Source organism: Molossus molossus, unplaced genomic scaffold (assembly GCF_014108415.1).
Source record: "Molossus molossus isolate mMolMol1 unplaced genomic scaffold, mMolMol1.p scaffold_m16_p_11, whole genome shotgun sequence".
In the NCBI taxonomy this organism is placed as follows: Eukaryota; Metazoa; Chordata; class Mammalia; order Chiroptera; family Molossidae; genus Molossus; species Molossus molossus.
Window position 1 is genome coordinate 96,601,964 of NW_023425346.1, and position 21,758 is coordinate 96,623,721.

The 21,758-nt window shown below is 38.0% G+C and overlaps 1 protein-coding gene across 1 annotated transcript in view; it reads left to right on the top strand.

Annotated features, from left to right (window-relative positions):
* NYAP2 (neuronal tyrosine-phosphorylated phosphoinositide-3-kinase adaptor 2) overlaps nt 1-21,758 on the top strand; it is a 232,329-nt gene that overhangs the window by 52,342 nt on the left and 158,229 nt on the right. The gene's annotated exons all lie outside the window — the stretch shown is intronic.

Below are 21,758 nucleotides of genomic sequence, written 5' to 3' on the forward strand. Positions count from 1 at the left end.
AGGATGTCCATGTCCTATTCCCTGAAACCTGTGAATGTTATATAGGACAGTAGAATTGAAGTTGTGGAAGGAATCAAGATTGCTAAAAGCTGATGACAAAATAAGGAGATTATTTAGTATGATTTAGGTGAGCACAATGTAACCACAGGACTTCTTTTTTTATTATTTATTTATATTTAGAGAGAAGAAGGGAGAGGGAGAGAAAGATAGAAACATCAGTGAGAAGGAATATGGATTGGCCGCTTCCTACACGCCCCCCATAGGGGGTTTGGCCCACAACCTGGGCATGTGCCCTGACTGGGAATTGAACCAGTGACCTCTTGGTGCATGGGTCGACACTCAACCACTGAGCCACACCGGCTGGGCCCACAAGACTTCTTAAATGGAGAAGAGGGAGGCAGAAGAGCCAGAGTGTTGGGATTAAGAAAGCGTCCAATTGTACAACACAGGCAGCCTTTAGAAGCTGAAAAAGGTAAAAGAACAGATTCTCCCCTAGAGCCTTTAAAAAGACCTGCAGATGCTTTAATATTAACCAGTGAGACTCATTTCAGGCTTCTTGGCTCCATAAATTTAAAAAAATAATTTTGGATTGTTTTAGCCACTTAAAATTTTAAGGAAACATATATGTTTGTGTTTGGCTGAATAATTATTTTATCACTTGGCCATGCAGCACACATCCCAAAACATGACCTCTGACCTATCTCCATATCCATATTTATATCCTCAGCTACACACTGTCTGTGCCATTTAGTGCCTAAGAAATAATAAGTTGCATATCACCTTCAATAGTCTAATGAAATTTCCCTCATGATTAATTATATGATTTTATCAGCCATGGGACAGATAGAAAATGGCCAATGGCTGGTGTTCATAAAGTAAGAATAAGCTTGGAATATCTTTCTAAGTGTTTTATAAGTGTTTTAATTTTTATATTTTCAAGTGGATATGTTATGAAGAAAATAAAACACCATAGATTTTTTTTTTAATCTTCACGTAAGGACATTTTTGCATTTATCTTCAGATAGAGTGGGAGAGGGAGAGGGAGGGAAGAGAGAGAGAGAGAAACATTGATGTGAGAGAGACACATGGACTGGCTGCCACTCACATGACCCCAACCTGGCCAGGAACAAACCGCAACCTAGGTACATGTCCTTAGCAGGAACCGAACCCAGGCCTCTCTGGTCTACAGGCCGACTCTCTAACCACAGAGCCAAACTGGCCAGGGCTAAAACACCATAGATTTTAAGGAGAAATAAAGAAAACATGGGTAGATTACAGGTCTCCTCACATACCTCTTCCCTTCTCTAGGATTATATTTGCCTACTTTTTCAATTTTAGGATTACTTGGTGGAAACAGTTGAGAAGCTTATTACTTTTGAAAGAGTTCAGAGCACATCACCCCTAAATATGCCTCTTTGGCCTATTGGGTATTTTGAGTGTAGGACACATAGGAACACCAGATACGAGAAGGGCCCTCTGGCCCCTCCTTCTCTCTGCAACATCAGTAGCTACAAATCCGACGTGCAAGGTGTTCGGTCCTGGGAGGAAAAACACCTTCTTATCTTCAAGGATGACAAATGGAGACTGAAAAAATTTTATACAAACAGACCTTGTAAAATAATTTTTATCTTCTTTTAGCCTTCCCATTTAATTTAGTCGCTTTTCCACACCTCTCTTTTCTTCAACCTAATATAAAAGCAAGTAGATTTTCTTGTTTCTTTAGGTCTTCATTTTCTTTCGAGGGTCCCCATGTCATGTAAAACTTACATTAGATACATGTGTATGCTTTTCTCCTATGAATCTGTCTCCATCAGTGTAACTTTCAGAAGCAGCCAGGGACCCGAAGAGGGTTTTTCCTCCTCTACACTTTGGTTAGAGGCTCACTGAACTTGTTTAAGATTATCAACAGGTTCTTAAAATTTCAGTGTTGATTAAGTGATGCATAGACCTATCGTTAGAAAATAATTTTGAAAGACTCTTGTGATGAGTCCACTCTGTTAATCAGGAATCATATGAGTAGTTCTGGGATTTCCAGAGCACTGCTCTATATAAGAATCAGTGTATTTTTTTTTTTTTTTTACCATGCAGGTTGGTGTCCTAGAGTCCAAACACACTAACACATTCACTTTAGTCACTTGGAGTTCTCAGAAGAAAGACATTTGCCACACATTACATTTGTGTAACAATTTATTGTTTAATTTAGCAAAGGGCTTGGCCTTCTCCTTTAAAAACAAACACTCAAACTTCAAGTCAATCAGGAGTGGCCCAGTGAATTAGAGTCACTGTTGTCCAGACTTATTTTGTAAGATCACATCTCCTGACAAACATTTGTCACTGGTAGTTCTTCATGTTGGCTCTGATTCATAGCCCGAGATCTAATATTTTTCTGATTCGCATCCTGACATCTACTTGTAGACTGAAAACATAATTCTGGTTGGAGTTCTGGCTCCGTCATTGCCTTCCATTCTTCCTATCTTCCCTCATCAATACAGTATTACGTGCCACGCACTGGTCCAACACTGGTCCAGAGTAGATGCAATGTACACCCTTTGCTTTTCCTATTCTTCTAGTCACTGTCATATGCCTTTGTTGATCTCTCCTCATCTCCAAAATTAATGCAGGACTGTGTTTTATTACATAGATGTACTGCCAATTGTTAACATTCTTTTAAACAGTCTCCTAGATTTATTACTAGAAGTCACATTCATATTTATTAGTATAGAAGAGTGCACCAATTCTTCCATAACACACTCTTTTATTGATAAGAAAAATTCACTTTTGAACAATTTCACTTTATACCTATTGTGACTGTCTTTGAGTATCAAATGACAGAACAAAAACTTTGACTCTATACTACAGAAACCACTGATGTGTATGCTATAAGAAAAATAGGGAAAAGCTAAATATAATTAAATTGAAAACAAGGACCAGAGCAACATCTTAACCTCTGAGTTTCAAGCATAAGGTAGACTCTTGTCAACTTGCACCAGGCTGAATGTACTTAGCTGTTCATAATTATGATTGAACAGATGACTCAATTATAACCTATGCCATTTTATTGTTCCCAAGAGTGAATTGTGAATACACAGAGATAAATGTAATTTATTATTATGTTAATCAAGACCAAAGGTCGTGGGACAGGCGGGTGGAAAAAGATGGCGCCTAATTAAACATTTGCTTTTCTGTATTAAACATCATGAGAGAAGTCTTAATGCCTAAATGGGTGCACAATGGCAGAGATGCTCATATATGACGCTTTCCAGAACAAAGGGTTTGATCAGGCAGAAACAATGTGGAATCATTTTCATGATGTTTTTCTGGCAACTAATTTGTTGGGTTTTCATTCTCTCTTCTTTTTCTTTAGTTACCTGGTTATGTTCAACAGACTAATTTTCACTGCCACTTAAGAAAAAAATAAACAATACGCAGAGTACAAAGGAGGTTTACTTAAGGGATCATGTTTGAAAATATACCTGGATTAGGCCTTCTCTTTAGCTGTGTGTAAGATTTCAACATACAAAGCAGAGCTTCTAGATAAGATCTGATTGCAATTTTTAAATCCAATTCAATGTTAGCATAACTTCAATCTTTTCATTTAGAAAGGAAGGCCATTTTATTATTATTATTATTTTTAATAGAATATAACAAAGGCTTAGATTTATCTTAGATTTATACAAAGTAATGCTACTTTGTGCTGGGGAAACAGAACTCTGACCATTGATTCATAGTGAAGAAGAAAATTCTTCTAGATTTTACGTTCTCCCAGAGCAGAAGCTACTGCGTTATTTCATCCGTTTTCACACATCTATGCCTAAGCTCTGGTAAGTGGTGCTCAGCTAAACACTTTGCCTGAATATGTCCTACCTTTAATAACTGTAGTTTAAATGAGTAAATAATGGGTTTATTAGGAATATAAATATTTAATTCCTTCTTACTAATTTGTTAAGAAGTTATAAGCTAGGTCTAAAGTACCTTGTTGATTAATTTATCTTCAGACCTATTTGGCAATGGAGAACAGCAGTTCCTTTTTTTAGAAATGACACACTTCACTTGAATCCCATTAGTCAATTTTTTGTTGATCATCTTACATCCAGTTTCATAACCTCACATTGAGTCTGTTTGGAGTTACTCTTTATCCTTTTAGAAGCAGAAAGATCACATTCACTCAGATTTTCAGGAAGTAAGTTGAACACGTGGAGAGTAAGAGATATGTATAGCTACTTTCTGCTCTATTGTATCATATCTACTACGAAACAAAGATTCCTCTAGGTAGTTGAACTGTTTACGTTGTTGATAGCAATGGTTTTAAATTTTGTATATCTTAAGATGTATATTTGAATTTTACATCGTGCTATTGCTTTTTCTTATCTTAGCTTTAAACAAAGTAATGTACTATTTTTTCTTTTAATAGAATCTAACAAAGGCTTAGATTTATCTTAGATTTGTGTGTGCAACATAGTGTTGAGATTAGGATGTGGGTTAAGGTACAGTTGGAGGGTCCTGTTTCCCTTTGTTTTCCCCAGTTAGCAATGTGGGACCTGAGCCCCACCACCAAGTATGACAGGAATTAGTCAGTAGAGAAAAATCTGTTCCTGGAATAAACTGGTGAGTGGATAAGAAAGATCAGTTAGTCTCTTTCTGTGCTTATAGAGATGGGCGTCCTTGCAACTTCTACCTTTCATCACTGGTTTCTAGATGTCTCTGTCCTGCCTTTTGTTTTTAGTTTCTACCAAATTGTTATTTAGGAGAACATTGCAGGACAAGAATGGAATCCAAGGAGCCTTCTATTGACCAAGTATACTTCTAAAATTCCTTTACTCCATGTGGATTAAAGACGGGAGAACATTCATTCATAAAAGCAAACAAGTCATCATGTTTTCTGTTGATAACTAACAATAAATAGATCTATTAGGGATAATTGAAAAGATTCTGAATTATTGATGCTGATAACAATGATTACAGACTTTACAAAAATGCAAAGCTTAAATGTGTCACTGTAATTTAGGGAAGACAATAATGTATGTACCCTTGTACTATTTGTTTGAGTTAAAATGTGTCTTCTTCTATCACAGATTGCAGTATAATTAAATGTGGGTGTCTCAACATCAACACTGATTAGTTAGAAATGTAAATATCCAAAATGCTTGATCCTAATTAGAAAATGATTTCCCCCTTGATGTCTGCATGTATGTCATGTAAAAATATAATATTTAGTTAAATAAACTTGAACATATAAATGTGTAGTGTGTGTGTGTGTGTGTGTGTGTGTGTGTGGTGTGTATTCTGTATATTTGTATAGGTTTATTTAATACGTAGGCTCAGTTAATTATATTTGCTATTCTACATATATTTCTCTAGAGATTCTAAATAGATGCACATGGCAGTGATTGTTACCAAGCTTAGAAAAAAAAAGTCTGAAGGTTTAAGTCATAAAAACTACTAAAATTTAGATTTAAAGAATGCAATGAAGGATGCGTTTCTTTACTTTTTTAAATTCTCTTGCCGTGCAGTCTCTCCAGGTCTCCTCTCCCTGCTGTCTCTAGCATCATTCCACCAGGACCTGACTACCTTTCTTTTGTATCTTGATGAGTTTCACTAGTTTTCCTGACCAAATGCACCAACCCAGACTGAAAAAAAAACTCCAGTTTCCAATTCTTCCATCCCAATGAATAGCTTTATACCTTTGATGATGTTATATATGGGTCAGAGGAGAAACAAGGCTGCTATTAATCTTCTTGATCTTATTAGATCATATATTTCCAGGCCACCGCTGAAGAAATGTGATTCCCGTAAACCGCACTGAAATCCCTGACTTTGTAAATGTGGCTGACCTGAATCAGAATGGAAGACAATAGGAGTATTTTTAGCAATGCTGAGTTGTAGTCAGATCAGAATATTGTTTAGATCCCCTTGCCAGTAGCTTCAGTTGGTGCATTAAAAACAAAAACAAAACAAAACAAAAAAACATTACCCATTTAATGTTCTAGTGGCATGTGACTGTATACACCAGGAACATTTTAAATTTACATTTTTAATCCAGACAATTTTAGTGATTTATATATTTTTAAATGACTGTGATCAACTGGTTACTATTTACTGGTTGTCTACAGTGAGAGATTCAAACTTGAATAACCTACTGGGACCAGATATGTCACATACATCATGAAGCAGACCAGGTAAGAAATGAGTAGGAGAAGATTCCTCATCTAGAAAGGATGACCTATTTAAGTCTATCATCTGTCTCTCAACCCTAGCTGTGTATAATGCATTTTAGCACAGTAAATTCCGAATAGGCATTGCTAAGTACAGGCTTAAACCTGCACCTCACCAACCCTGAACTTGAATATGACTGCCATCATAAAGCTAAAACCTTGGGCAGCCCTGCTGTCAATGCTGAGACATGGGGTACAGACAGACACAATTCCATCTCAGGCTCTGGAATTATTTTGCAGTAGGTTATGGAATGGTAAACAAATTTGCAGAAATAACTTTGTTAAATTGACTAGGTCATCAAGCAATCAATCAATCAATATTAAGTTTCTTATTATGTATTTGTAACTTTGATATATCTTTGTTGAGAATGTCATTTGCGAATAATTTGATCTGTTATTCAGAATTCTTCCTACTTTGGAAAATGTGTTATTTAGTCTTATTTGTGCCTTCCGTGTACTCTAAAGTTACCAGCAAGTCAGTAAACCAATGTTTAATTGGGTCATTTGGACAAATTATGCCGTTTGGTCAAATTGTTTAAATTGCTTTCAGTCACGTAATTGGGAGTCCTTTCATCCACACATCACTGGCCTTTCCTTGACACCTGTGTGGAAAACCCCTCCGCAGGTCTTCCCCAGGAGACTCAGAAAACACTCAGGTGACAGAGTCTCAGGCAGTGGTGGGGTCAGCACAGCACTTTATCTGGCTTTGGGCTGTAAGCAGTGTGCACTGTAGTAATCCTGGGGAACTCTCCTTATATGGAGGGGCAGCTAGATAAGCCATTCTGGTGACTTTCCAAGCAAAAGAAGCTTAAGTCCTCAGAGAACTTTGCCTAACACAGCGAATGTGCAGGGAAGACCCATCAGTGGCTTTTTAAACGTTATTTCAGGTAGGAGGACTGGGGCTGATGAGGAAGGAGCAGACTGGCTTCTCAGGTGTGACGGACACAGACTTGACCTGCATCTCAAGTCCCTTTCCAAGAAAACGTGTCTTTCCGGTTGTTGGGAGTGCGGTCAGCAGGGGGCAGCCCATATCCAGCAACCAGGAGAAATGGGTGTAAAAGCCTAGCTCTGGACAGATTCGATAGCTGTTTAACCTTTAGAGCCTCCCTGGGATCAGGCTGTCTTCAGGACCCCATGGCACCTGGACCTCTCTCTGCCCAGTACAGCGGCTCTTACCTTTACATCTCCCTCCCACTGATGCTGTCCTGGAAAGAGAAGGTGCAGAGAGACAGACGTGTCCTGCATTAGAAACAACGCAAAACAATACAAACAAAATCTCCAGGGGCCAGGAAAGTAGTATGAATAATGGAAGCATTCCAATTCTAAGCCAGTCGAGAAGGATGCTGCCTGCAGTCAAATGGGGAGAACCTGCCCCCAGCAGGGGTCTGCCTGGACTCAGACCCGCCTATTTCTGTGACAGAACCACAGGATCCATTGCTGCCAGATCTTCCAGATTAAGAAGCGATCAGTTAGAGTCTTTTCCTCTAGCATTTTTTCACCCCGTAGGTGATTTGGATGGTGAGAGCCCGGACAAGGAGGCACAGATGTGCCCTCATTCTGCAGAGGGGAAGAGATGACCATGTACCAGGAACCATTCAGTGTGATTTGCATCTGCAATGCACACTTCTTTCCCTCTTTGCTACTTGTTATCTGAGGTGCCCTAGCTCAATTTGAAATGTTATTTGTGCAGTATACTCGGCATGAGATGAGCTATTTAAAGACTTTTAATCCAGTTTCTGGCAAAATTTATGAGTTTTTATTTCTATCTCACCATTTGGGTAAGGTACAAACTTAGGAATCCAATACATAGAAGCAACAAATACCATTTTAAGTACATAGAGAGCTGTTCCAAGGGGAATAACAAATTTCCTTAGATTCCCCATAAGATCAAGAGCAAAAGGATGAGAAGTTAGAGAGTGGAGTGTTCTTTTGGGCCTTATTTTCTTCACTCATGGAAGAAATGGTCTCCTTTGCCTGAACTGCATGATTGCCATCACAGAGTAGGTTTCCACATGTGTGTGAACCTGGTTCTCATGCAGGTAGGCCCATTTGTATCATGTCAACTTCTAGGCCCCTACATGTATGCTGGGATTATGCCTCTGGGTCAGACTCATCAAGGGGTTTATATATTATTGGGCATTTCCTAGAGAATATACATTCTAAAACTACTGGGTCTTTGAGGGCTGTGTTACAAAACATGTCTGATGTTCCATGAACGAATTTCAGTGGATAAAAATCTGAACTCTTTTCTCAACAATAACCACTACACTTACTCTTTCTGATACGGGTGAGGATCTCTCCTCATCCCCACTTGTTGCTGGTACGAGTGGGCTTCTTGTGATGTTCCCAGAAAAAAAAGAATTTTCTGAGACTTGGCACAGAAGAATGAGTGATTTTTATTTGTGTGGAAGTAAATCCCTGCATGTCCAAGGTCCCACCTCCCTCTGTCTCACTGTAGAAGAGGTGTAACTGTGGCTTCAGCAAAGCTAGGATCAAAGTCGTTGTCAGAGTTCTCATTCCATGTTGGAGCGCTGTCCAGTTCAGCATTAGCTAGCTTAGTTTCTGTTCCCAGTTGCAGTCCATCAGTCCACTGTGTGTGGGGTCCACAGGGCTGCATGGCTACGGAGGCAACATGAGCAGGAACAAAGCCACAGGAACCAGAGAACCAAGAGAGCTCCTCTGCCTAGGGAATTACATATTCCTAAACCTTTGCAGGCTTGCATTGGCTCCACTCTGTCTAGCCAATGATTTCTGTTCCCACATTTGACTGGTAGGCACCCTTCCTGAATCACCCAAACTCACTATGCATGAGCCCATCTTTCCCTTTGTCCAGTCCCTTCCACCAGTAATCAGCAGGGAATGGCCGGAAGATTCCTGGGGAGTGCGAAATTGTAGCTTCCTGGTGAAGATGCCCAAATGACCATGCCTATAATGTGTGGTCTTTCTTTTGCTCCTTTTCTATTATTATTAACCATCTAATCACAAGGATGTCATTTCTACACTCCACAACTTCTGCCCATTGTGGTTTTATTTGTGAAATAAATGCTCAGTTCCCCAACTATTCAGCTTTTTCTAAAACACAGAATAACCGTGTCCTCCAGAAGCAATCAGCAGGCTCATTAAGGTTCACCTACAACTGAAAGCATCATGTGGTCTGTTAATTTGCATTGCAAATATGAAGCTGGTGGCCTTCCCCAGGAGTGCCTTGTGACAGGCGGAGGAGACCTGTACTATCACACAACACTGAACCTGTACTATCACACAACACTCAACCAAACAAAATAGCACCTACACTACATGTTCAGAATATACCATTTCCCCAAAACATTGTTCTTTTAATCATTTGCAGAAGATTTATCTTCTCTTGACAAACACTGCTTTCCCTCATCCCATCTGTGATTTATGGGGATTTGTTCAGTTTCGTTTATGTTGCTTATTTTCTGTGGGTGGCATGGATGCCTGTAAAACTTGTAGATATTTTATCTTCAGAGTGAGTAAAATGAGCATTTGGGCTTCCTTTGGGGATAAATGGAGCACGTAAGTAAAGACATTAATAGAAAGATGGAAATTATCTTAATTCTCTCATTGCGAGTATTCTTTGTCGTATTTAAGACTCCAGGTGTGAGCCTAGCTCTACTCCCCATTGTGAAACTGATTAGGACTTAGGCAGAGCTAACAGTTGGGGTTGCAGGAGTTGTTCTTATGATTTTCCAATTTAAAATGCTATTTAGCAGTAAACTGGGTTGATAAACAGATAAATGTCATTTTTTAAATAAAACATACACATGGAGAGAGGCACATATTAACAAAATATCAAAACTTGAAGTCTGAAAGATAAGTCCAGACAGTGTCTTAACTATTCAGATCAGCCAGATATCTGGAATCTGTTATAATATTTAGAGAATTTGTGTTTGGTATAAACAAAACATTAATCACCAATCTATTTGGCTTTGCTTTAATCTCAGTAGCCTTTTTACTGCCTGAAATAGCCTTCACTTTTTTTTTTTTAAAGCCTCTAAACAGACTATTGATGCCTCCCTGCTTTTCAATTAGATTTTTCCAGACCAATTAATTAGCAAAGCATTTATCAGATGATCATTCATGTGGGAATTTCATGTTGGACTCTTGTTACTCTGGGATAGAAATCAGAGATGAAATTGTGTCCTTCATATTCTTTTAGAGGGACAATTAATTAAAAGAAAACAACACTGTGCCATCGTACACAAAATCTAACTGAATTATATGGTATAAATTCATTCACTTGTTGAATACAATCATTTATTCAACAAATACTCAGTTGGGTTCTTACTATGTACCAGTCACGACTCCAGGTCCCTGAAATACAGGGATGAACAAACCAATCATGGTTAGTGCCTCAATGAGTCATTCAGTTTATGAAAGTTCAGAAAATGATGAGCTGAAGAAATGAGAAGAGCCTTCTTACTGAAGGCATATGTTGAGCATGGAGAGATGAGCATTATGTTTAAGTTGAATTGTCTCCTGCCAAAAGATATATTCAAGTCCTAACTCTTTGGCACCTGTGATTATGACCTTATTGGAATAGGGTCTTTGCAGATGCAATCAAGTCAAGATAAGGTCATGCTGAATTAGGTGGGTCCAAATCCAGTGGGGTGGTGCCCATATGGGAAGAGGATAAGACACAGGCAGACACAGAAGACAAATAGTCACGTGAAAACATAGGCGAAGATTGGAGTGATGTGTCTGTCTACAAGCCAAGGACTACCAAGAATTGCCGACACACCTGACGCTAAGAGAAAGGCATGGACCGGATTCTGCCCCAGAGCCTGGAGAGAGCAGGGCCAACACCTTGAGTGCTGACTTCTAGCCTCCAGAACTGAGAGAGGATACAGTTGTTATGAAAGCCACCTAGTTTTGTCATGGCAACCGCAGGACACTAGTACAGGGAACAGAGATAGGACAGCAAGAAAAGAAAGACAAACCACGAAACAGAAGCAGCCAGAGGGGAGAGAAATCAGTTCATTCAAACCACAGGTTCAATTTACATGGTCAATCTACTCAAGACACTATTGGCCTTCAGATTAAGGAAGTAATTAAGTAAGACATGGGGAGACTTAGATCTAAACAAGAGAAAACCATTGAGAAAAAGAAATATGATTAAAATACAATTTTACGGCAATACACAAGCCGATTGACTTTAGTGATCCAGTCGTCCTAGTGAACATCTGGGAAACACCCACCAGCCTGACACTAGGGGGAAGAGCAAGTCCCTGAGGACAGGAAGAAGATAAAAGGGACCAAAATGGGGAGACTCCTTCTAATTGTGATGACGAATGGTTTCTTGCAACCAGTAAATTTAACTGTTTGTGTTACACATTTGAATTTTAACTTTGATATTAAGAATTTCTTTGTCAGGTAGACAGATGGTACTTCAAAACTGATTTCGATGGGCCAAAGTAAGGAAAGAGGCACCAATTAACAGCTAATAGGCTATTCTAAAGATGTCACAGTGAAATGCATTGCACCAGGTAAGTAGTAAGTGACTGCATTGCACATTTCCCTTTTAGAACTCACAGAGCTTAAAAAATAAGTATCTTTTTCTAATGTTACGTGTGATCTAATTTTTTGTGTGTGGCTGAAGTAATAGATCTGGCAAAATTCTTGTCTTGAAATATTACTAGAGAAAACGCTTGCAATTCCCTATTTTCTGCTCATCTGGCTCATTCCCATACAGCATGCAAACATACGCACATCGATTCCCCCAATTACTGGGCACAAAAGTGAAATCCCATTAGGCTTCTCTTTGACCTCTTCATGAGCACAGTCAGGAATCCCCCCTTTCGGGGCAGAGTGCAGTCTGGCACATACGGTCCAGGCTCCTCGGGGTTTCTGTTGAATCTTGCTAAAATGTACTCCATGCTTGAGGAAGGAGCACTCAGCATTTTTGGTGGGTAAAAAGCAATGTGAACAAAACGGTCTCGGGGGTGGGGGGGTGCCTGCTGAGAAATTATCCTTCCCCACACAATGCAGGGTGTTGTGTGTCTGCCCTACTTACTCTCTGAAATATTAAAAGCCAACTTTTTCTTACTAGGACTAAAATAGAAAACAAAAGCAAAACCTAGCAAATATGATAGCGTTGGCCTATGAGGACTGTAGAAAAAGCAGCTGATGTAAGACTTTGCACACACACACACACACACACATACACACATGCATACATATATATGCATACACACATACACTCACCTATATATCATCTAACGTGCATCTTACATGAAATGTGATTTCTTGTGAGATGATAAGAAAGATGCTGAATCTCATTAATATGTGTTCACAGATTTGAAAATTTGCCCACAGCATATGTTAAAGAAATGCTGAGGACCGACCACTTATTCTAAAGAGATTTAAACAAACTCATGTTGTTCATGGAAATTCAACAGACTTCAGCTGCTCTGCAGAAAATATCTGCAGGAAGAGCATCCGTATTACTGAATGTGCTACAAACGTGGATGTCCCCAAACGATGCAGCTGTCAGTTTAAAAACCAGGCCCGAACAGCTCTTCACGCCCTGGCGTGTGTGCAACCACGTGTGTGAATGAATGGGAAGTGGAGCAGTTGAGCTGAATTGCAACTGTTTGGGCTGCTTAGAAAACCTGCTTCTGTGACCCGATTCTTGAATGTTGCTGGGGTGATAGATGAAGGAAAAGAAATCTGAGACTTCTTCAAAGTGATTTTTTTTTTCAAGTAGTTTTTTCCTCTCCATGTACAAGAAAATATTAGGCATAGTTGTATTTAAACGTATTACTTTAATGATTTAGCCTACTCTAATTCGAAGTGGGCATCTAAACTAATATAGAAACACATTAATAGAAATATTTCTGGCAGTCACTCCGTCAAGAGACCTGCGTGGCTACAGTTGATTGCAGTAAACGTGTAGCCAGTTTTTATGAGGTTCCCGAATCTGGGTGAAGGCATTACATAGGCACTAATTATCTTATTTACTCACCAGTCAGGCCCTGTGAAACATGGTGTCTCATATGACAGGAGAAAATCGGAGAGAAGGTAGGTTCACCGAGGTCACACACAGCGAACAGCAAGGCCAGGCATGCATCTGGCCCTGTGTGCCTTCAAAGCCAGGCTCGGCCGTCTCTCTGTGACAAAGAAAATGCTTCATGGGCCCCATTAAAATGCACAGTAACAACACCAAAGGCCCCCGACATCACTGAGTTGCTAATTTTAGCATAGAACTTGACCAAGAGGTCAAAAACAGTGACAAGAAATACCATTTAACAGTGTTCATTATTTTCTTGGCTAGGCATGTATTACCTGATCAAATCTCTCCACCCCGCCTCGAGGGAGATACTAATATCACCTTAGTTCTATGAATGGATTGACGAAGAATTAAGGAGATGAAATGACTTGTCGAAAGCCACATGTCTAGCAAGAGGTAGAGCCAGGAATTAAATCTTGCGAATCTGATGCCTGTGAATCATAGTGCCTCCCAACAAGAAGAAATCTGGTCAGAACCAGCCAAATGTGATGTTACACCTCTGAGACTCAGACAGGCTACTCAGCTGTTAAGACTATCGCCTGATTACCCTTTCATTTCATTTGGAGATAATTATCACGTGTTTGGCTATGCATTTTCTTTTCTTTTCTTTTATTCGTCTTTATTTATTTTTAGAGAGGAAGGATGAGAGAGGGAGAGAGGGATAGAAACATCGGTGAGAGAGGACATCGATTGCCGCCTCCGGATGCCCCCCACTGGGGATTGGGCCTACAACCTGGGCATGTGTCCTGACCAGAAATCAACCTCCTGGTGCGTGGGTCAATGCTCAACCCACTGAGCCACATGGGCCGGGCAATGCTGTGCATTTTCAACTGACAGCAAATAAGGAGCAGACAATGAGAGGAGGTGACAGGGAAAGAATTCCCTCCCACTGACTCTAGAAGAAAGTCATTGGCTGATTCTGAGGAAATTTTCATACAGGCATTGCATTGGAGAGCACTAGGTATATAAGCAAGAGGCCTTCAAGATTAAATAGTCCCTAAAATGTGTTAGTCTGCTTTCAAACATGGTACACAATTGATGCTCTTAAGAGTAATTTTTCTTTAAATTTAAATTTATCTCATACATGTTTCAACATAAGTTCTCTGGAAAGACAGATATATTTTTCCTTGCCTGCAAAAGATAAACATGGTATTACTCTTTTGTATTTGAAAACGTCACCTGTTTTAGAAGATTGTTATTTCCTGAGTATGTATACAGGTTGGAGGGTTAATACAAATGTAAAAAAGAAGTTCCCCTCAAACCATTTATAATCTCGCTTAGATACTTTGGGTAGATCAGCACTCTAAAAGTAGTCTTTTTTTCCCCCTAAATATTAAATATATACATGTTTATTGTAGAATTGTGTAAGTACAGAAAATTACAGCAAAAGCAAAAGAAAGAAAAATTATAAATGAACAAATGTATTCACTATTTGCATTTTGCAATATGTCACTGTAAAATATAAATGTACCCAAATTGACAGTTTTTTTTTTTTTCCTAACCACATTCTAGACTGTTGCTAAACTAAACTAAAGTTCTCACTATATCTGCCTTCTCAACTGACAGCATCTTCTCTGTCTCTCCCCAGTGGCACTCAGAGTTCATTGTAATACTGATGTTGAAAACATCAACAAAGCTAAAGGAAATAAGTAAAACTAACTTTCTTTGATTTGTAGCTTATGAATATAAATTTCTTATGAGGTAGGGGGAAAGCAATTCTATTTGACTCAGAAAAGCAAGAGTGATATTTTGACATTTGTCTGTCTTTATGTGACTCTCAAAAATCTAGACTGAGAAACCATTGAGTTAGATGTTCAGATGTTCAGAGTTATTGTTTGAATGGGTAAGCTACATATCTGAATAATGAATCTTTTCAGATTTCATTTTGCTCTTTTACCATTGAGTTGACAGAGCTAGGGAGCAAATCAATATTTCATTTATAATTCAAATCTCCTAGCCCAGGTTTTTGGACATGATTTTCACAATACTGAACTGGTTTGCCAATAAGAAACGGAAAAAAGACGTTCGTCCCAGTCTATGAGAAAACTGCATGATTAGAATGTTCTCTGGCATTCGTGTCCTGGAGCACATGACTCTTTCTGGAATATAAGCTCATCTGAAAGTGATAAAAAAGAAACCTGAAGAGTTTAGGTGATTTTCCAACAAATATGTGAGGTCAGAACCTGTTTCATGGAATACTATAATTTGGTGCTGCCAGAGAGCTCTACACAGATGCAGAGAAACTTCTGAGGAGAGTCTAAATGAATTGAAGAAAACCTGCAGGGTAGGTTACTTTCATTTCAATAGGTGTCTGCAAACATTTTTATATAAAAAAATACGCCAGGTTTCTGTTCATTGTCTGAACACTCTATTTCTGGTGTCTTTGCCCCATAATGTGCTGGTGAATGTTCTACAGGCTCTTTAGAAAAAGTGCATATTGTATGCACTTCTACGTTTAATTGTATTATTAGTATTTTCTCCATTGCTTTCCTACATCTAGTCAATCAAAAAAAAAAAAAAACAAAAAAACAAAAAAAAAAAACAAGCTCTGATTTGTCACATTTGTGGGTTTCCATGGTGTACATACACTTTTCATGACTGATTTAAAGCTACCAACCAGAGGTTACCCAATGCAGAGTTGAAAAGAGATATAAACACCATAATAAAGAATTACACAACTAGATATGAGACCTCAGTAATTTCAAGATATTAATAATAGTAAAATAATTGGGAAGTGATGAGTTTTAAGTATCTTACTTTTATTCCTAATATGAGTTGGTATACTTTAGTGTTTAAAAATGCTTGTATTTAACAACTGTCTCAGAAAGTTTCTAGTTTTAATAATTGGGTTTTACTATCACATGTGAAATAGTATTAGTCACCACTGCTTATATTTTTGGACTCATAAAAAATTTACATAATGCATTTTATATCATATGTTACGTACATCATATTCAGCCTTTGTGAGGCATATATATTATATGTGTGCTTTTATAAGTATATCTCTAAAACACTGCTTTCAAACTTTAATGTGCACATAAATCATTTGAATCTTGCTATAATACAGATTCTTGGACTGAGATCCTATATTTCTAAGATGTTACTAGTGCTTCTGGTCCATGAACCATACTTTGAATAACAAAGCCACAGAGTCAGTTACTTAGATACATTATATCTATACTTTATATGTATATATAAAGTGTCAAAGTATCTAAGGAGGGAGAGAGAGAGAGAGAGAGAGAGAGAGAGAGAGAGAGAGAATATGTATGTGTATATAATCTGAAAAAGGACCCTCCATCTGCTCAAAACAGAACACTATGTAATTCCGCAGAGAAAAACAGGCAAAACAAACAAACAAAAAAAGTGGGAATTGGAAGAGTTGGGCATGGCCTAGTGGAGAAGGAGGAAATGCCACTAAGGACAAATTGGATACAAAATTTCAGAAAACAATGAGATAATCAAATTTAAAGGCCTACAGCCAAGGCTTATCAATCCTATTATTTAAAAAAAATAAAACTTGAAGAAACCTCAACTCAGTTCAACCTCTATAAGATGTTAGAACATGGAGGAATACAAAAATCTGGAATTTCAGCCAGGTACATTTGAGATTATTCCTGAAGGCATTTACAGAAACATAAGCCATTAATAAACACGCACCATGCTGTATGAATTTTAACCTGGTATTATCCAAATTGTAGACAATGTACATTTGATACAGAGAGGTTGTTTATAAAAAGCTAGTAGTCATGATAAATGTCTGTGCTAGAGAGTGAAAGAATCCAGGAAGAATCTGTTGGACATGGGAGTTGAAGGTTCTGGGATGCTAAAGCAGAGCGATGGGGAACACACCATTGCAGCTAGTTAAACAGGAGTCCTGGGAAGAGAAGAAACCAGTCTCATTTCTTTTTTCCTTGTTTTAAGTTAAGAATAATGTGAAAGATATTAACTGTGCTTATTATTAATTCCTTTATCAAAAAGTTAAAGTAACTCAAAGGCATAACTCATCGCAGGATTAGTAACATGATAATCATGAAGTTGATGGTCACAAACCTTCTAAGCTTGTAAGAAATATTATATATGCTACCACTTTGCCTTTGACTACAAGACAAATTTGCTAGAACCAAACTCAACAATGAGTTACAGCTTTAACCTGGACATAAAGAACATTTATTTCTAATCATTTCATTGTTTATATTGTTTTTATTATTAGCAAACTGACCTTAAGACTTTTTCAGGAGTATTCTGGGTATAAAAAGAGATGACAATAAGTTGTCATGAAAGCAGTGTTCCTGAAAGCTGACTTTAGGGAGTGGAGACCAGACACCAGAGCAGGTTAGGAAAAGACAACCAAGGACTTTGTTGGAAACTGGGAAGAAAAGTATCTTTTAAACCCTAATATAGAAACTATCTTTTCAAACAATATTATAGGAAATCTCATAACATCAATCTTGCCATCTATTACTAAAGAAAAAAGGAGGAAAGATGACTTTCATGAACAGTTCACACAAAAAGTGTTTCAATAGTGATAGAAAAGAGGAAAGACCTTTGCCTTGTTGAATTTAAGATGTCATTAGGGAATCCAATTATCTTAAAGAAATTGACGTTCCGGCATTAAGGTGTCAGTATGTTCTAACATTTTGATAGCAGATCTGATGGAATATCGAGAGGGAGAAATGTCTTAATTAGTGATTCAGGGGACAGTCTACGCATGGGAGCCAGGGGAGAAAACGTAAGAAAAGGAGGAAGAATTAATGGGAGATATGGGGAAGAGGAGTAAGGCTGCAGGCAGGACAGCTTCTCTTTACCCTCCAGCCAGAAGAGGAATTCAGTTAAATAAATCCAATGTCATCAAATCTATCCCTTTGAATTCAGTATAATTTGCATGGGAATTTCGAATTCTTGCGAAATCAGGTCAGTTATTCTTAATTTAAACTGCAAGTTGTCCTGAATTAATACTCTACCTCAGTGCATTAGTGTAAACCAACGTGATCTACTTATTAAGTGCATCTCAGAGAGAATACTTACTGAAAAAATCCAGACAATGTGAACTACCCTCAATGACCCACTGTGATAGTTAAAGGCACTGTTCGCAAAGCAGAGCAAACACCCCTGAATGAAAGAGCATGGCATGCCAAAGGTTCAAGTTTCCATAGGTTCTGGTCGCGCAGCCCAAGTAATAGCCTCTAACAGCTTTTTTGGATCTGTTACAATGCATTATGAAAACACTTAGAAATCCAAAGTGTCATTCTTTTCTTTTTAAAAATCCACCAGCAATGACCAATACTTATTTACTTACGCAATTACCTTATATATCTTGTAGCGTGATTAGCATTTCCTCAAGGGTTAAAGACCCAAAGGTTAAATTTGGCTAGGTTGTTAGGATATGAAAAGTATCTCAAGTTTTCAGAATATGTTATTGAATTTCATCAAATACTCCCCAAAGTGATTTCCTTGCCCCAGTCCTCTATTCTACAAAGTATCTTTCTTAATGCAAAACATTATTCCATCCCCATGTTTCTCTCTTCAATTTCCAACCAACCCCAAAGGTGAATCTATATTAAGAAATTCTGGTTCTTTACCTTTCTACTGAACTTCATCACTCATGCAACCTTGGTAAAAGTTAAAGCAATAAAAATATGTGTTACTTTCTCAAGAAATCCATGTTGCTAGAAAGATGAAAATTTCTAACTTAGACAATCATTTCTGGGAGTCAGAGACATTTTCAAGTTTTAGAAAATTATTTTCTGAAAGCAATGTTCTTATTAAAACTATTTTTAATTTTTTTTTAATTTTATTTTTGTTACAGATGTTTCTCCTTTTTCCCCTACTGATTTCCCCCTCCCACTTCCTCCCTGCCCTGTCCCCGGCTTTGTTGTCCATGTCCATTGTTCATGCATACATGCATATAAGTTCTGTGGTTTATCTCTCCCCTCCCCCCACCACCCCCTCTTCTGGGAATTGTCAGTCTTAACCCACTTCCACGTCTCTGGGACTACCCCATTCCTCAGACTGTTATGTTCATTATATTCCACAAATAAGTGAGATCATATGATACTTGTCTTTCTCTGTTTGGCTTGTTTCACTTAGGACAATACTTTCCAGGTCCCTCCATGTCACCTCAAAGGATAAGAGATCTTTTTTTCTTACAGCTGCATAGTACTCCATTATGTATATATGTACCACTGCTTTTTTATCCATTCATCTACTGATGGACACTTGGGCTGTTTCCAGATCATAGCTATTGTAAATGGTGCTGCTACAAACATGGGGGTACATATATTCTTTCTGATTGGTGTTTCAGGCTTCTTAGGGTATATTCCTAGAAGTGGGATCACTGAGTCAAATGGAAGTTCAATTTTTAAGTTTTTGAGGTAACACCATATTGTTTTCCATAGTGGCTGCACCAGTCTGCACTCCCACCAGCAGTGTACTAGAGTCCCCTTTTCTCCACACCCTCGCCAACACTTGTTGTTTGATGATTTGTTGATGGCGGCCATTCTGACAGGTGTGAGGTGATACCTCATTGTTGTTTTCATTTGCATCTCTCTGATAATTAGTGATGTTGAGCATTTCAATTTTGAATGTCTACTATGTAACAACAATTATAGTAGTTTTTGTGAAGAGTGGGTGCAGAAAAATTCTAGAAATTGAGAATATATGGTATCTTCCTTTTAAGATGCACAAATGTACAAAACAAAATGTACAAAAATCAGAGGCATAGTGGGAACATGGAGGATAGAAAGATGGAGTTTAACTAGGTGAGTTTACAAGATATTTCTCAGCTGAAAGGGCATTTGAGCTAACTGTTAAAGAAATGTATATTTCCAGTAGGATGGGTATGTGTCATTCATGGTGGACTTAGAAGGGAAAGGCAATAGTGCAAAGGAATATTGAGTTACACAAATGCAGTTTTTGGTGCTGGCCAGTGTAGCTCAGTTGGTTGAGCATCGTCCCATGCACTGAGAGGTCACCGGTTTGATTCCTGGTCAGGGCATATGCCCGGGTTGCCGGCTTGATTCCCAGCGGGGGGCATGCAGGAGGCAGCCCATTGATGTTTCTCTCTCTTTCTCCCTCTCCCTTCCACTGTCTCTAAAATCAATAAAAACGGGAAGGGAGGGGATAATACAGGTTTTGTAGAAGGGCAAGTAGTTTGTATGATTGATGCATAGGGTGTGTTGTGGGGCTATGCATAGCAAAGATGGTGGAGAAAATTTCCTGAGTGCAAAGCTACAAAGAATGACAACATAGATCCACTGAAGATATTTAAACAGGAAAATTACTATACAGGATGTATTTAAGATGACTGAAAACATGTTTGATATGATTAGAACAATGAAAAGACAATGTGGTTTTCTTCTATAATTCACTGATTTTTTAATTTAAAAAAAGTTTAAAAAGAGTTGCTTTAATTTATCTCAATAACATGGTCCAGGTATTACGTTTCATCATTAACTATTTTAAATTTAGAACAAACAACTCTCCTGATTACTTACAACTTCTTTGATTCAACAAGAAACAAGAGACTTCCAAACAGAAATTTACCTTTTTTCCCTATTTCTTCCTTAAGTTGATATCTCTTTGAAATTTAAATTAAGACAGAAATCATTCTAAATGTATATAACATTAAATCAAAGGGAGCAATTGAGGGGAAACTGGCTGATGGCTATTGATCTCTAGTTTTTCTTTCTTTAAGAATGCCTTAAAAAAAAAAAAGTTGTGAATTAAAAATATTGCCTTATATAATTAATCTCAACAGAAACAATCAGGTTATCTATATACCTCTTGTTATTTTGTTTTTAACAATGGTCAAACTCTCTTCACTAAATTGGTGATTCATGAATATTATTTCTTTTCTCCAATGTATTGTCAATTCAGTGGCTAATGACCACTGTTCTGTAGCAAATACTTTAGAATGAAAATACGATATTAAGCCCAGTGAAACAGATACATTCTGTTGTGTTTCTTTTGTTCTAAACTTCAATACTAATTTTTTAATGTGCAAAATTTTGTGATGTCCTAAAATAAATTGAATTGCTCAAGGATAAGAACATGGAGAACAAAGTCTGGGGCCAATTTCTTTTCTTTTTTTTAAATATTTTATCTTTTTTTAAAAACATGTTTATTTTCCCCCCAGACACCTTCCTCCCTATCCCACCCCCCACCCTGCAGGATTGTGGTCTGTGTCCATTGGTTACGCATACGTGCACATAAGTTCTTTGGTTTATCTCATCCCTTCCCCCCACCACCCTCCTCTGAGGTTTATCGGTCTGAATCACACTCCTTTATATGTTGCTGGGTCTATTTTGTTCATCAGCGTTTTTGTTCACTATATTCCACAAATAAGTGAGAACACGTGGTATTTGTCTTTCTCTGATTGGCTTATTTCGCTTAGCATAATAATCTTCAGGTCCCTCCACGTCATCTCAAAGGATCATTTTCTTTTCTTATTGATTTTAGAGAGAGAGGAAGGGTGAGGGAGAGAGAGTTAGAAACATCAATGAGAGAGAACATCAATT